Source organism: Harpia harpyja, chromosome 6 (genome assembly GCF_026419915.1).
Source record: "Harpia harpyja isolate bHarHar1 chromosome 6, bHarHar1 primary haplotype, whole genome shotgun sequence".
NCBI lineage: Eukaryota > Metazoa > Chordata > Aves > Accipitriformes > Accipitridae > Harpia > Harpia harpyja.
This window is the reverse complement of record NC_068945.1, coordinates 50,524,119-50,539,176: the sequence shown is the minus strand read 5'-3', so window position 1 is coordinate 50,539,176 and position 15,058 is coordinate 50,524,119. Positions and strand designations below refer to the sequence as shown.

The 15,058-nt window shown below is 38.1% G+C and overlaps 1 long non-coding RNA gene across 2 annotated transcripts in view; it reads left to right on the top strand.

Moving 5' to 3' along the window:
* The first annotated feature begins 4,342 nt into the window (after nucleotides 1–4,342).
* The window catches only part of LOC128143512 (uncharacterized), a 33,072-nt gene continuing 22,356 nt past the window's right edge, over nucleotides 4,343–15,058 (top strand). For both annotated transcript variants that reach the window (XR_008235774.1, XR_008235775.1), the window contains exons 1-3: nucleotides 4,343–4,441; nucleotides 9,268–9,361; nucleotides 10,730–10,789. This is a non-coding gene — a long non-coding RNA (uncharacterized LOC128143512). The remainder of the gene's footprint in view (nucleotides 4,442–9,267; nucleotides 9,362–10,729; nucleotides 10,790–15,058) is intronic.

The window sequence follows — 15,058 nt, the reverse complement described above, 5'->3', positions numbered from 1 at the left end:
ACCTTCAAGATCATGAAGTCCAACCATTAACCATGCCCCCTAAACCATGCCCTGGAGTACTCTGTCCACTCGCTTTTTGAATACCTCCAGGGATGGTGAATCAACCACTTCCCTGGGCAGCCCATTCCAGTGTTTGACAACCCTCTCAGTAAAAAAGTTTTTCCTAATATCTAACCTAAATCTCCCTTGCCTCCACTTGAGGCCATTTCCTCTTGTCCTATCTCCAGACACCTGACAGAAGAGACCAGCACCCACCTCACTACAACCCCCTTTCAGGTAGTTGTAGAGAGCGATAAGGTCTCCCCTCAGCCTCCTCTTTTCTAGACTGAACAGCCCCAGATCCCTCAGCCGCTCCTCATAAGACTTGTGCTCAAGGCTCCTCACCAACTTGGTTGCTCTCCTCTGGACACGCTCAAGCAGCTCAGTGTCTTTCCTGTAGTGAGGGGCCCAAAACTGAACACAGTACTCGAGGTGCGGCCTCACCAGTGCCGAGTACAGGGGAACAACCACCTCCCTGTTCCTGCTGGCCACACTATTTCTGATACAGGCTAGGATGCCGTTGGCCTTCTTGGCCACCTGGGCACACTGCTGGCTCATATTCAGCCGGCTGTCAACCAGCACCCCCAGGTCTTTCTCTGCCGGGCAGCTTTCCAGCCACTCTTCCCCAAGCCTGTAGCGCTGCATGGGGTTGCCGTGACCGAAGTGCAGGACCCGGCACTTGGCCTTGTTAAACTTCATACAATTGGCCTCAGCCCATCGATCCAGCCTGTCCAGATCTCTTTGTAGACCCTCCCTACCCTCAAGCAGATCGACCCTGCCTCCCAGCTTGGTGTCGTCTGCAAACTTGCTGAGGGTGCACTCGATCCCCTCATCCAAATCATCAATAAAGATATTAAACAGAACAGGGCCCAACACCGAGCCCTGGGGAACACCACTCATGACCCGCCGCCAACTGGATTTCACCCCATTCACCACAACCCTCTGGGCTCGGCCATCCAGCCAGTTTTTCACCCAGTGAATAGTGCACTTATCCAGGCCACGAGACGCCAGCTTCTCAAGCAGTATGCCATGAGAGACAGTGTCAAAGGCCTTGCTGAAGTCTAGGAAAATAACATCAACAGCCTTTCCCTCATCCACTAGGCGGGTCACCTGGTCATAGAAGGAGATCGGGTTGGTCAAGCAGGACCTGCCTTTCGTAAACCCATGCTGACTGGGCCTGATCCCCCTCTTATCCTGGAGTTGCCATGTGAGTGCTTTCAAGACAAACCGTTCCATAATCTTCCCTGGTACCGAGGTCAGGCTGACAGGCCTGTAGTTCCCTGGATCCTCCCTCCGATCCTTCTTATAAATGGGAGTCACATCGGTACTGATTAATGGAACTCCACAGTGCTATCAGATCTACTTGCATTTTATAGCCTAACAAGAAAGGCATAAAATAAATTTAATTTCTGAGTCTCAGTGCCCACCACTAAGGTCTACTACTACCTAATGCTACACTGTGTAAGTCTACTCCTAAATACACTCCCTTAGCTTTTAGGAGGTATATGGGTATCAAAAATGCATAAATCTCTTCTTCTTCAGAGCTATGCTGAAAAGAATATTCTGAAGCTCGGAAAAAAACCCAAGATTAGCTAGTTTTTAGTCTTTTGCAAGATATAGTAAAGCTAGTTTTCAGAACCTACATGTGAATTAATATTGCTAATTATTGTTAAACGGCCTTTAAGATGTGCTGCTATATGTTCTCCACTGCTAAGTGTCGCTAAATAACTTTTATAAAGCTGTGAAGGCACTGGGGAACTGTAATCATGCTGAGCCACTGGACATAATTCCTGTTGCTGTTCTGGGTAACATCATTAATTTTGCAATAGGTTTAAGGGTCTTCTTGTATTGTTCCTGAAAATAACTTGTATATTTAAAACAACTTCAGACTTGTGACAGTGAACTATGTTAATGATTCCTAACGTCTAATTCAGTGATTCTTTTTTTTTTGCTTCTCTAGGTTGGCAGAATGTCATATGAACCATTTTCCTATTAAAGCATTTTATAAGAGCAGAGTTGAATTGCCTCATAAGCATATAGGATTAAAAAAAGAAGGGGAAATTGTAAGAAGTGGAAGACAAGAGTCTGGAGACTGCACCAGAATTTGAAAAGGCAATGTAACTAGTACTTGATATTCTCTTTCTCTTTCTTTCCCTGGTCCTGACCAATTTTTCTAGTACTGTTTCCTTCAAAATGCTGCACTCTCATAATCTGGGAGTTCTTATGCTGCATGTTCAAGTGTGCAGAGTGCCAAGACCCTCTAAACAAGAGATTTTAAGTGTTGCGTAAAGTCTACCTGTAATACTTAGTCTAGTTTAGTTGTGGAAGTAAAGGTAAGCCTACCTTATTTATCTGTACAGGATCCCAAATGCCTGTTTTGTGCAATCCCTTTCTTCTCCCCAGTGTATCTCTAGAATTAAAAAGAACCCCCCAACCTTGATCACTACAAGCAAAACTGAGCATTGGTGAGAGTCACAAGCCATCACTTTGCTATTTTGCACACACTGTTATGTGCATCTTTGTCTTTTCTCTTGCTGTTCATCTATCATATTCCATTTGTACTATGGGTTCCTGTCTCCTAGGCATGAAATACTATTTTTATTACCAATGATTAATCATACATTTAAAAAAAACAATATCTCGCCAATGTTACGCTCTTATGTATGAGACAAATGTGAGAAGTGGTGGGATATTCTCCTCTGCTGTTAGACAGATAAGTGGGTTGTACAGTAGAGATCCACAGCAGATGGACCATCTCTTCCACAGGAAATCTTGCTCGGACCTTCCTACCTGGAATGGCAGCAGGAGACAGATGGAATCTGCAGATCATTTCGCTGTCAAAATTTAGCAAGGCTTGAATAATCATGTGTTGTACAAAATCAGATTTTTCTAAGTTTTTATCACTTAGCCAAATGCTCATGCTTTTGTTCCTCCACACCTTCCTAATAAAAAATGTTCCCAAAGTCACCAAACCAATTAACAAAACAAATGTATTAAAAAATATTTAATGGAGCTAAAAATATATTGTAGAATCTAATTTAATTCTGACAAATGGCAAAACATTTTTTTCTAAAACTGACTTAATGATGTGAAAATTTAGATTGAGCAATTAGAAGTAATAAACTTAAAAACATTATGTTAAAAGACAGCCTTTAGGAAACTTCCAGTATGGGTGCTATTAGCATGAATAATGCAGACTTGTCTCAGATTTGTCTTTTCAGTTTTTTTCCTACTGTCATGTTGCACTCTATATATTTTATTTGCTTTACTTAATTTACTTCCAAAATACATTAATTAATTTTATCTCTGTTAACCAAAATCTGGATGCTTGCTGATTATGTCTATTTTGCAAGTGAACAAATTCACCAGTGAGTCAGCTACCCAAAATTAATTCATCTTGAGACATGAATTTCCTTCCTCTACCATCCCACATGTGAAAGATAAGTGACTTATTCATTACACAATGCAAATCCTCAGAGTGTATTTTTAGCTCTCTGTGCTTCTCAGAATATGCCCAGTGGTCTTTCTGTTGTGGTTATATTTTTGTAAGTCTGGGATATCACACTTTCTTGAGGAAAGTTATTTTCTTGAGAAAATCTTCAATATCTGGAAGCTGGTGCACTAGTGTACCACATGAGGAACTGCCACTGAAGTGGCTCTTTTGAACTGCAATTTTATACTGTTTAATTTGCAAATATGCTAGCATTTAAGTAGAGAAAACATGGGTTTATTTTCTATATGTACCTGAATATTTCTTGTGCCCAAGCTATTATTCATATCAGATTTTACTTCCAGTGGAGTCCTGAAGAGATCTTACAAAAAAGCATTGATCAGAAATTATACTCTGATGGATTGGTGAATGTGTCAGCTCCTTGGCTCAGACCCAATTACGCCAAAGCCTGTAGGAACTGTGGATGGTGTACATGTGGCATGCATTCTACCTTCTGAAGAACCTTCCCCCATGTTCCTCAGACACCATTAACTTATGCACAGACCTGTTTAGATTCTCACGGAGGAAGCCAGCATTGGTTATTTTGGCAATGCGCTTGTGGCAGGTACACCCACCCCGATAGAAAGCAAAAATTCTCTGGCTATAGAAGAGAGGAAAAAACCTAGAGGCCACAGGTTGGAAGTTGAACTGACCAGTCCGCACAGTGGTGTCAAGTAACAGTCAGCAGGTACGTGCATCAGGAATATGGAATTGTTGACCCTTGGCCAATGGGGACTAAAATGACCATATATGACCATGGGTCAGATTCGACAGGGGTATAAATGGGGCCCCACCGGAGGGCATTTGGAGCCAGTCCTCCTCAAAGCAGTGGGTCTGCAGTCGGGGACTTTCCCCTTGGGTCAGGACGTCACCCTCGGTAACTCCTCGAGGTTGAGAGCCCTCATCTTTTAGGTTAGTGATGTGCGTATTTTGAGTCATCATTTCTAAACCTTAAGAATTCTTAAGTCAGCTGTGTAGTACTAATTTCCCCTTACATCATTGAGCCTGTGGTTCACTAATGTTATTGGAGTTCTAACCAACCTTTTTTATTGAAGAATAACATCTGGTTTTAACCCATTTGATTTGATTGCGTGTGTCTCCGTGACAGTGCTGCAGTTACTGTAGTATTATTCCTTCATTCATGAGTATAATACATGAATTGATTAAATAATTGGCTAAACTAGGCAATTGAATAAAAAAAGGTAAACTAGTCCCATTTTTTACAGGGATTTGGCAACTTTCACAAGCTTGAGATAAAGAAGAAATACAGACCAATAGATGTCTAGATTTGCTGAAAGACAGCATTAAGTATTATTTTGAGGCTGTATATATGACTGTGCACACCTGTGTTGTGTCTGTATGTATATTTGAATATATATATATTAAATACTTCTTTTTAGATTATACTTACTTGGCTGAATAATAATGAAAATTTGATACTATAGGTGCAATTCATATGAGAATTCTTGCTAGATTAAAATTAAGTTAACTGGTTGAAAAATCAATTAAGTTTAGTGCATGAATTTCTTATATGAGATGGCTGCATGTAAAATTTCTCTGTGTACGTTAACTAGACCATATCAGCTCAATTTACTTTCACCTCTCAGGTTTTCATTTTCTTTCTTTTTTTCCCCCCTTTTTCCCTTTCGTGAAAAAGTCAAATGGAAATCTTAGAAAAAGCCTGGGGAACAGAGAGATGTTTTTACTTTGCAGTAAAGCATGGTGCAGAGACACCTCACTGTGCTCTAAATTAAGCACTAAATATCATGAGGGGAAGCAGTCCTGATTCTTAACATCTTTTAAAATAACAAGACCTGATTTGGTTAGGGGAACCTCATCTATTTCAAGAATCACCACAACAGTAAAACTGAACATGTGGAGTCTGTATTTTTCTGGCCTGGAATTAGGTGCCTGATTCTCTGTGCCACTGAGAAAAAGGCAGTATTTTTTAAGGATTAAAGAGTCAGCCCTGGTTTCCATCTCCTTAAATTATGACATCTCCATCACCTTCCAATTCATAATCAAACTATTCCTAAATTTCCTTTCTGACACCAGTTACTGTATTAATTGTCTTGGGCAAGAGTAAGCCCCCTATTTCTTACTGTGTAGACTACATCTATACACAAAGTTATTAAGATTATGGAAGTAGTTCAACCAATTAATGGAAAAAGCAGTGAGATACCTTCTCAGGAACACATCATATGACTGAGATCTAGGACAGGGATGACATTCCTGATTGTTTTTCCCTGGAAGAGTGGAATTTTTCATGAGACTTCCCTGTATGCAGGACGATGTTTTCTCAAACATCTGAACTTTGAGGTCACAACTTAAAAGGTGCAGAATAAAAATAATCTGAGAATGAAAAAAGTCGGAGCTCTAGCGTTATCTCATGCAGTCACCTTTTGTGAGGAAAAAGCACACACATTGTTCAATACTATGAGAAAGCAGAAGCATTTTAAGCATATTTAAGTTAAAAATGCCCATCCCAGTCTCTCAGAATGTATTTATATTCTCCTAAATAGTTTTGTACTTTTTATTGTCAAATAATTTTTAAGACATATGCTTTGAAAAATCTGTTCCAGAACCCAAAAGAAGTTGCATTGCAGAAGGTCTTGGGTGTCAAAACCTTTCATTAAGATTCAATCTAACTAGCACTGAGCTATGGGCTAGCTGTGTTATAATGTCATTGATGTTGTGTCTTTGCACAAGGCTGGAGAATGTTTCAGCAGAAAAAGCCTTCAAAGGAAAGGAAACTTAAAATCTAAGATTTCTATTTTACTATTCTGTAGAATATAAATTAAAAATAGTTTTAAAATAAGAATTAGAAGGGTCAACTTTCTACATAGTTCTGGGGTTTGTATGATCTGTAAGAAAATCAGCTCATCAAACTCATGTGCTCATTAATATTGTCATTCTATGTCATTCTTCTTGATCAGTACCTCCCTAGTTCTACTAATTACCGGCATAAACCCCTTATATTTTATTCTGTGTGACACTGTCTAGTAAATTCTAACTGGAAATATTTCCAGGTTTCCATTCAGCAATTTATGTAGCAGTCAGCAATTTATGTAGGCAGTTCAGGATTGTTTTCTGTTACAATAAAAAGCATTTTCAACAAATAGAAACTGTGAGAGGCATGCCGTAGTTCTCAGCAGATGCATTTTCTGATAACACACACAGTGAGGAGGTTTATAAAATTTCATATTTTTAAAAGCAGCAACTGCAGTGCATTCATTTCTTATTGACATCCTGCAGTGCCATAGCAGATAAAGATCTTTCACAGTTTTCATTACCATTAGGATATGCTTCTTCATATTACTATTTTTAAGATAAATATTTTCCAGTGTTTACTGCCCTTCTTTCTATGTCATTCTAGACACTAGAAGGTGAAAGAAAAATAACATTTGATCAGATTTCATGCCTGTATTTTTCATAAGTGAAAGTTCCTTCCTTGCAGAGAGCTCATCTCAAAGTCTCTGATAGTTAAAAGCACGATAAAATCCATTCCCAAAATAACAATATCCTCCAAACTCTTTCCATGTCTAAATTATTTATATTTTAAAAGTAACTTTTCAGTAAAACTCTCAAAGAAATGAGAAGAAAGAATTATTAATAACAGTAATACTCAATTCCATGTTTAGAGACCTTTTCCTCATTTTGAAGTAGAACTTTCTTTCTTGAGATTCAATTATTTTTAGATCTAAAGTACTAGAAATGTGGTAAAACATAACAGAATTAACTTTAAATTAATTATATTAAGAATCTAATGTCAGGGTCTACATCAATTTTAATGTATCCTGGAATACTTCTGAGCAATTTGTATGATTGTCCCAGTTCCTCCCTGATTTTTTAAGTAAGTGGTTGGTTTACATTCAAAACCGTTATGGGTGATAGAAAACAGCACATATATGGAGCCAAGAATTTATTGTTAGCCTAGTTAAAAACTTTAAAATCCAACTGAAATGCAACAAACAGTCCAATTACAGTGAAAGTAACAATCATAGTACAAATTAGTACAGGAAAAACTACATAATATTAATAACCTTAGAATTCTTATAGGAAAAAACCTTTCTAATATCTACCCCTTTTTGCTAGTGCTGTGCTCACCCTTCCTGAGTTCCTACAGCTCATAAGGTGAATGGAGGCGTCCTTCCTCCAGCCAAGTGGTGCTGAGCTGTCACAGTAAGTCATTGACATCCTGAGTCCCTTCCTGGGATGCAGTGTGGCTGGTGGGGGTCCCCTCATCCTAAGTATTAGGGTTTACTTGAATTCATTTTATACGTTTCTTTACCCCATGCTGCTGCCTTCTGGCTGCTCCCAGCAGAGTGTGAGCGTGTCCCCACAGCCTGCCCGGGCTCAGCCCCTCCAGGGACTCTTCTTTGTTGGGCAGCGACCCCCTGGGTTTGCCGGACCCTTCCCAGGGAGGCACTGGCAGAGCTCAGGCTCAGGCAGGGGAGGCAACAGGCACTTGGCCCCGAGGCAGGAGCCGAAACCAGCCCAGCCCAGCGCCGGCCACGGTGAGCCCAGCCAGGCCTGAGATAGGTGCTCTGCAGAGCCCTCTACCAGGAATGGCAGAAGTCATTGTTACTGGGCTGCAGATGGGCTTTAGAAAAAGTCAACAAATAAATCTACCCATTTCCAGTCATTTCTAATGTACACTGCCTATGAACCCAGCACAACTAAGATGTAAATAAATTCCATTAAGCTTTTCTTTTATGCAAGCAGTTACTGCAAGAAAGTGATTTTCTGTTGAATTTTCTTTTTCTGACAGAAAAAGATAGCTCAAGTGAAGATTGTCATAAAACCTGTCTTCTTTCCTCAAAAATGATTGATATGTCAGAAAAAACCCCAGACCTTAGAGTTGAAAACTAGTGAGAATAGAAGTTGGCTTTGGAAAAGTTATTTTAAGGTGAAAAAGAAGGGCAACAGGGACAACACAAAAAATTATGAATTTTGTGTAAAGAAAAAGACAATTTACTAGGCTTTTGCACAAAACTCACCAGCATGCTCCAACAGTTAATTTTGTCACTAAATCCATTATACTGAAACTATAAAAAAAAAATCTGTTTCATTATTAAGTTTCATGCACTGTCTTGCTACTAGAATCAGTCTGCTTTTTGCAAGAATGATTTGGAAGAGCATGATTTCTGTGCAGTTATTTAATTTTAAAAATCCATTTTCAGCATTAATTCTCCAACACTGATTCTTCAGTAAATACTTACAAAACCCAGTCCTTAAGGATTAAAATTTAATTGTTAGAAGTCTTTAGCAGGTAACATCTTCAGTCTATATTTTTTACTAGCAAATCATCAATATAGAGCTAAATTTTCTAATTCTCAAAACCATTAGAATGGAAAGATTATATCTTAATCTCTAAAAGGACAAACAGGGAGTGACATAGGACCTTTGGGAGTCTATCAAATAAAAATAAGTTACTAAATATATTAAACAGAAATTGCTTGATGGTTATTATAGTCACCTAGGATAAGACTTTGCTTCAATCTTTACATTGATTGGAAGCAAAGTATTAAAGACAGTCATGCCTATCTCAAGTGTAAGCCCTCAATATTTTGTTATACTGCTCTCTTCCTTTTTAAATCAAAACCAACAATTCCATTTGGGAGTTAAAATCCCTGACCATGAAATTTTTTGTCATAAAAAACCTGACCAGCTCTATTTCCAAGTTGTCTTCATCTAGTCCTGATTATATTCATACATAAAATAATTTCTACAAATAGGTTAACGTCAAATGTCAGGCTTCTGATCTACCAAAATCTACTGGCAGAAGGAAACTCATTGTGCTATTACAGGGCATCAACCATCTCTTTATAGGTGAGTGAAACATACTGAAGGAGATCTCAGAATGGGATTTAGGGAGTATCTTGCTGAAGCCCATCCCACTATTATAATCTCAATTAAACTGCAGAATTCAATTGCCACAGGATGAAAGTCAAAAGTATAAATTAAATCAAAAAGACATTAGAGATATCTATGGCTCAAAAGTCCTTCCAGACCTTTTAAACACCAAGATATAAATAGAAATTTTGACTCATGAGGTATAAATACTACAGACTGTTGGAAGCTCATACATACTGGGGAGAAGATGACTCTATACACAACCCATTTTTATATTCATTGTCTAAATATCTACCACTTGCCACAGTAAGCACAGAATGCTTTATGAGTTGGATATTTGTCCTTATTTCATATAACCATTCCTAAAAGTTCCATTTAATGTCTTAAAGAATTTATTATGTCCCAAGTAGCAAAAGATTTGACATACATGCAATGAGATTAGTAACAACAGAAGTAGCCCATGCTTGTTCCCTATGTGTTCATATCACTAAGTATATTGTTTCAGGCAGAATGTTGAAAGTATGTGTTGTGGTTTAACCCCAGTTGGTAACTAAGCACCACGCAGCTGCTCACTCATTCCCCCCCACCCAGTGGGATGGGGGAGAGAATTGGAAAAAAAAAGGTGAAACTCGTGGGTTGAGCTAAGAACAGTTTAGTAGAACAGAAAGGAAGAAACTGATAATGATAATAACAATAATAAAATGACAATAATAATAAAAGGATTGGAATATACAAAACAAGTGTTGCACAATGTGATTGCTCACCACCCACTGACCGGTGCCTGGTAGTTCCTGAGCAGCCCCCCTCAGGCCAACTCCCCCCCAAGTTTATATACTAGGCATGACGTCACATGGTATGGAATACCTCTTTGGCTGTGCCCTGGCTGTGTCCCCTCCCAACTTCTTGTGCCCCTCCAGCCTTCTTGCTGGCTGGGCATGACAAGCTGAAAAATCCTTGACTTTAGACTAAACAGTACTTAGCAACAACTGAAAACATCAGTGTGTTATCAACATTCTTCCCATACTGAATCCAAAACATAGCACTATACCAGCTACTAGAAAGAAAATTAACTCTATCCCAGCTGAAACCAGGACAGTATGAAACCCTTAACTTAGCTGCTTAAAAAAGAGCAAAAAATAAACAGAAAAGTAGACTCATTCATGTAAAGCTATATTCATTAATGACTCCAGAAGAAGCCTTAAGAAAAATACTTCCATTAAAATTGCCATTTTAAGGAAAAAAATCCATACTAATATAATATCATTAGAGAAAGCAACTGCCAGTTTTGTAAGCTAGAGCCAATTTTAAACTGCTCTGATTTGTCTGCTTCTTCCTTGTCTATAGTGTTATAGGAAGAAGAATTCTGAGAAGATAAGAGAAGAAGACTTTTAAGAGAAAATTGAGGTAAAATGAAAGGAAAAAAGTGAGGACTTTAAAAAGTTATTTCTGGCTTAGTTAGGATTTTTCAAACTGATCCTGACTGAGCTCTACAACAAAAATCATTCTGAGAAACTCTGGTCAATAGTATGGACTAGCCAATGAAGTAAGAAGATTGAAACCTAGTTCACCCAAGATATTTGCAGAAGGCAAAGTGATTAGAAGCCCTAACTTGAAATTCAATAGGCGTAGGTGGTTTAGCAAGCTGTGCAGTGTTTATCTTTTAGGTTCATATTAAATCCAAAACACCAAAACTTTAAAAACAATTTAAAAACAATTTCTAATGGCCAGTACAACGTGAATGTTTAAGCAAAGAAGAGTCATGCTCAAAGTTCCTCAAAGAGATGTTTCCCAGCTACTATATTGCTAAATTTTGCTCAGTAACAATGAGTTGACAAAAAAACCCAAAAAGGGTTGCATGAATTAACCATGGAGCTCTGAAGTCTGAAGCTAGTTGGTGGCAACTCTGGAACCGTAAAGGAAACACAAGGTGGCTGATGGACTCAAAAAACAGGCAATAACACAGCTGGAAAAGTTCTCTAAAAAGTAAAATTATCCCTATTCTGGCTATGGGAAGAACGGTATTTTCAGTAGGATTGCTGACTAGGCAAGAGAGAAGTGTATTTGGCTGGGAGCTATGTTTAAAGTAAAAGAGAGATTATGTGGACATCATTGTGATTGATTCTTATAACATGCTGGATCAGCTAAAGGCTCATACTTCTGACATTTCTGATTTGTATACAAGGAAAATGGATTTCTGTCCCCCTATATTAGCTTAAGCATCAATATAAAATATTGCACATTAACAGGAAGTACAGTTTTACCCAGCAAGCAGTGTTAAAAATTATTCTATATGAAATGTTAAACCACTTTTCTTGACATAGTCTTTGATGTACTCTAATGTGCAACTACTATTTCTGCAGGTGTGAACTACATAAATCAATGTGAGATCTGGTCATACTGCATTTTCATAGCAGATCAACACAAAGTGGTTTTGCAGCAGGTGCTGGTACAGTTATGACAGCGTGGGGACAGTTGTAGTGTTTAATGGTCTCTAAATTCCCATGCTGAATGTGTTTGCATATTGGCCTCAGCAATACATAATAAGACAGGTTGCTGATTCAGACCTTGTTCTTAAATTTGTTATTTGTGTCTCCATACCTAATCCACTCTAGTAAGCTTCCCTCTTTTCATTTAAAATAGTACTGTCACTATTTTCTGTATCTCCCAAACAGCTAAAAATTCTAAATTAAATAAGACTGAATAGGTTAAAATATCACACTTTTCTAGGAAATTTGCTAAGTGGAGAGTTAATTATCACCATATAGTTCAAGCCAGTATAAGTGATCTGTCTATCTTGATCTGACTATTTCAAGATGACATTTATTTGCTCTGCAGAAAGTATTTTTGTTCCAGTAATATAGCATATTTATATTAATTTTACATATGTATCTGTGAGCTTGGAATAACTACATTTCAGTTGGTAAAGGTGATGCTATAACAGCCACTATAAATTCAGTGTAAGTTCATATAACATGTATTTCTTTTTGTATGAATCTGCATAAATTTTCCTTATGAAGTTTTCCTACTTTCTAAATACTGAAGATACTCTTTCATTTACAATACATATGTTTTTATATATGCTAAGTATTTTGATATATTCAAATCAAAATACAAATGTGATGGAGTGCAAAAGATTACCTATCTTCATGGATGAATTATGACTATATAGTGTTAAAATTAGTAAATACATTCAGTAATTCATCTCTTTCTATAGTATTTAATCTTTAAACAATTTTCCTTTGTTATTGGTTTTTCCTCAAGTGCCATTTGACTGCCTTAAAAGAAGAAAAAAGCTATCAAAGAAACCTATCAATCTCTTGTCAATTCAGAATTACTTTTGAAAGCAGTGTGTAAGACGGACAGAGATATTATTCTGACAATCTCCACACCTCTGAAAGTTGTTTGTAAGAGCTTTATTAAACAAATTGCCATCAGCTGTGGATCAAAGTCAAGGAAAGACATTTCCCACTATTTTCTGGATGAAACCACTAATTTTATCCATCCATTTTCTTCTTCAACAAGAAATAAGTCTTATAAAAGAATTTCTTCTTTTCACAACTACCTTCTGGTCCTGTCAATGTTCTGATATCAATACCTGCATAAAATGAGTTAACTAATAAGACACATACAACAGGTATTTAAAAAATCCCAGATTTCTTATCATTTCAGTAAGTCAATACAGCCTTTTGCTAAAACATTCATATTTCATAGCCAGTGTGGTGCCTATCTCAAAGTACAATATCTGGGAGAGTAAATTAGACATAGAGCTTCTGGAAACACAGATTGATAGGAAAAAGCTCAGTATTTCAGATCATGTCTGCCTACTAAAATTCCTAATCTATGTTTAAGCACACGGAATTAGAAGAAAAGTTTATGAACCATTTAAGTTTCAGGAAGAGTTTAAGTGATCAATGATTTTGAAGAAGAATGTGTGTATCTGAATGAGTTTATTTCTGTTTTATTCCAGTTGTATAAATTAAAGAAAATTTTTAAAAAAGCCTAAAAAAGGTCTTTAATCTTTCTACATGGAAAATGGTCTATTCCTAGTTCTCCACCTTCTTACAGATGCTAAATTTGAATGGCTTTTTATTTTACAGTATCTTTTTTGAATTTCAGGACCAAAACAGTAAGACTAACTGTGGAGACCCTAGAGATGCAAAAAGCACTTTTCTTATTTAACCCTATTATCACTATTTTTATTTGAACTTTGAAATATTTGTGCCAGTTCAAATTTTTTGATAAAGAGCAATAGTATTTTCTTAGTCTGTGCTGCAATATTGCTCTTTCCTGACAAGATTTGGATATGCTCAACTGAATTAAAATTATGGATCAGTATTTGTTTTACACTTTTGAATAAGTATATGAAGCAGCCAGCTAGCCAACTTTCACAAGTATTATTTTCCTTTTCTCTGTTTTTGTGCTGGGATGAGGATTATGAAAAGAACTTTATAAAGGAAATGTTTGCCAGAAAGTCAATAAAATCCTTCTGTATTAGAATCATATAACAATTAGTTTGGAAAGGATTTCTGGGGGTCGTTTTGTCTAACCTGCTCAAAAAGAGCTAATTTCAAAGTAAGATCAGGTTATTCGGGGTCTTGCCCATGGCTGGGCATTTCACAACCTCTCTGGGCAACCTGCTTCAGTAGTTAGGCACTCCAACTATAAAGATTCTGTTTTCATGAAATCCAGTTTTTAATTTCCCCTGCTGCAACTTGCACGTGTCGTCTCTTTTCCTTTTGCTGTTCACCTCTGAGAAGTCTAGCCCTTAGTCCATCCGTTAGCTTTTTCTCAAAGGTTAGAGGCAGTGGCATCAAAATTATGTTAACCTGACTGCATTCAGATACATCCTGTCCAGTCTGATGGATGTGTGCATGTCCAGTATAAGCAAGTAGAACTTAATTTGGTCCTCCTTTATTGTGGGCTGTACTTTTCTCCCCTGAACTTTGTCACTAAGCATGGAGGTCTGGAATGCCTGTGTCAAGCCTGGAGTGCAAAAATAGTCTTTATTGTCCTGACCAGTCTCACCTAGGACCCCAGCCATGCACCCTTGGATATTTAGGCTCTGTCCTGAGCCCCCAGTGTTTGCCTGGACTATACCACATGTGCGTTCAGCCTTGTTGCCTATTGTTCCTGACTTGCAAACTGGTCTGCAGTTTGGATTGAACTTGAAGCTGACTCTTTACGTTGCCTTGCTCTGTCTGATGATTATCAGACTGTCACCAGAACTTGTCAGTCACCAGTCCAGCCCTGCTTGACTATGCTGAACTGCACCCCATTGTGCTGGTACAGACCCCCTGGGCCACATTGCAATGCCAGGACCAGCCAACATTGTGTTCTTGTTTTGGCTACAAGTGCAGTGAGTTGGGAAAGTCTGGTACTTTCTTGTCCTGACTACAGTACAGTAAGTTAGGATGATTAGGCACTCCCTAACCATACCTGAAACTCCTGCTGCCTGGATCATGGCCAGCCCTGGAAGGTGCCAGAATTACCTGACAAGAATTGTGGCCAGAACGGAAATATACTGACCAAAGTCAATCATCTCATGATCCTGTAAATAGCGATCCTAAGTGAGACCCTTTGAGCTCTCTGGGATCACAGTAGGCTGTGACCCATTATCTCCCCCTGAGTCAGGACGCCTCTCAGGGTAGATTTTGCAAGGATTTTGAATAGTAG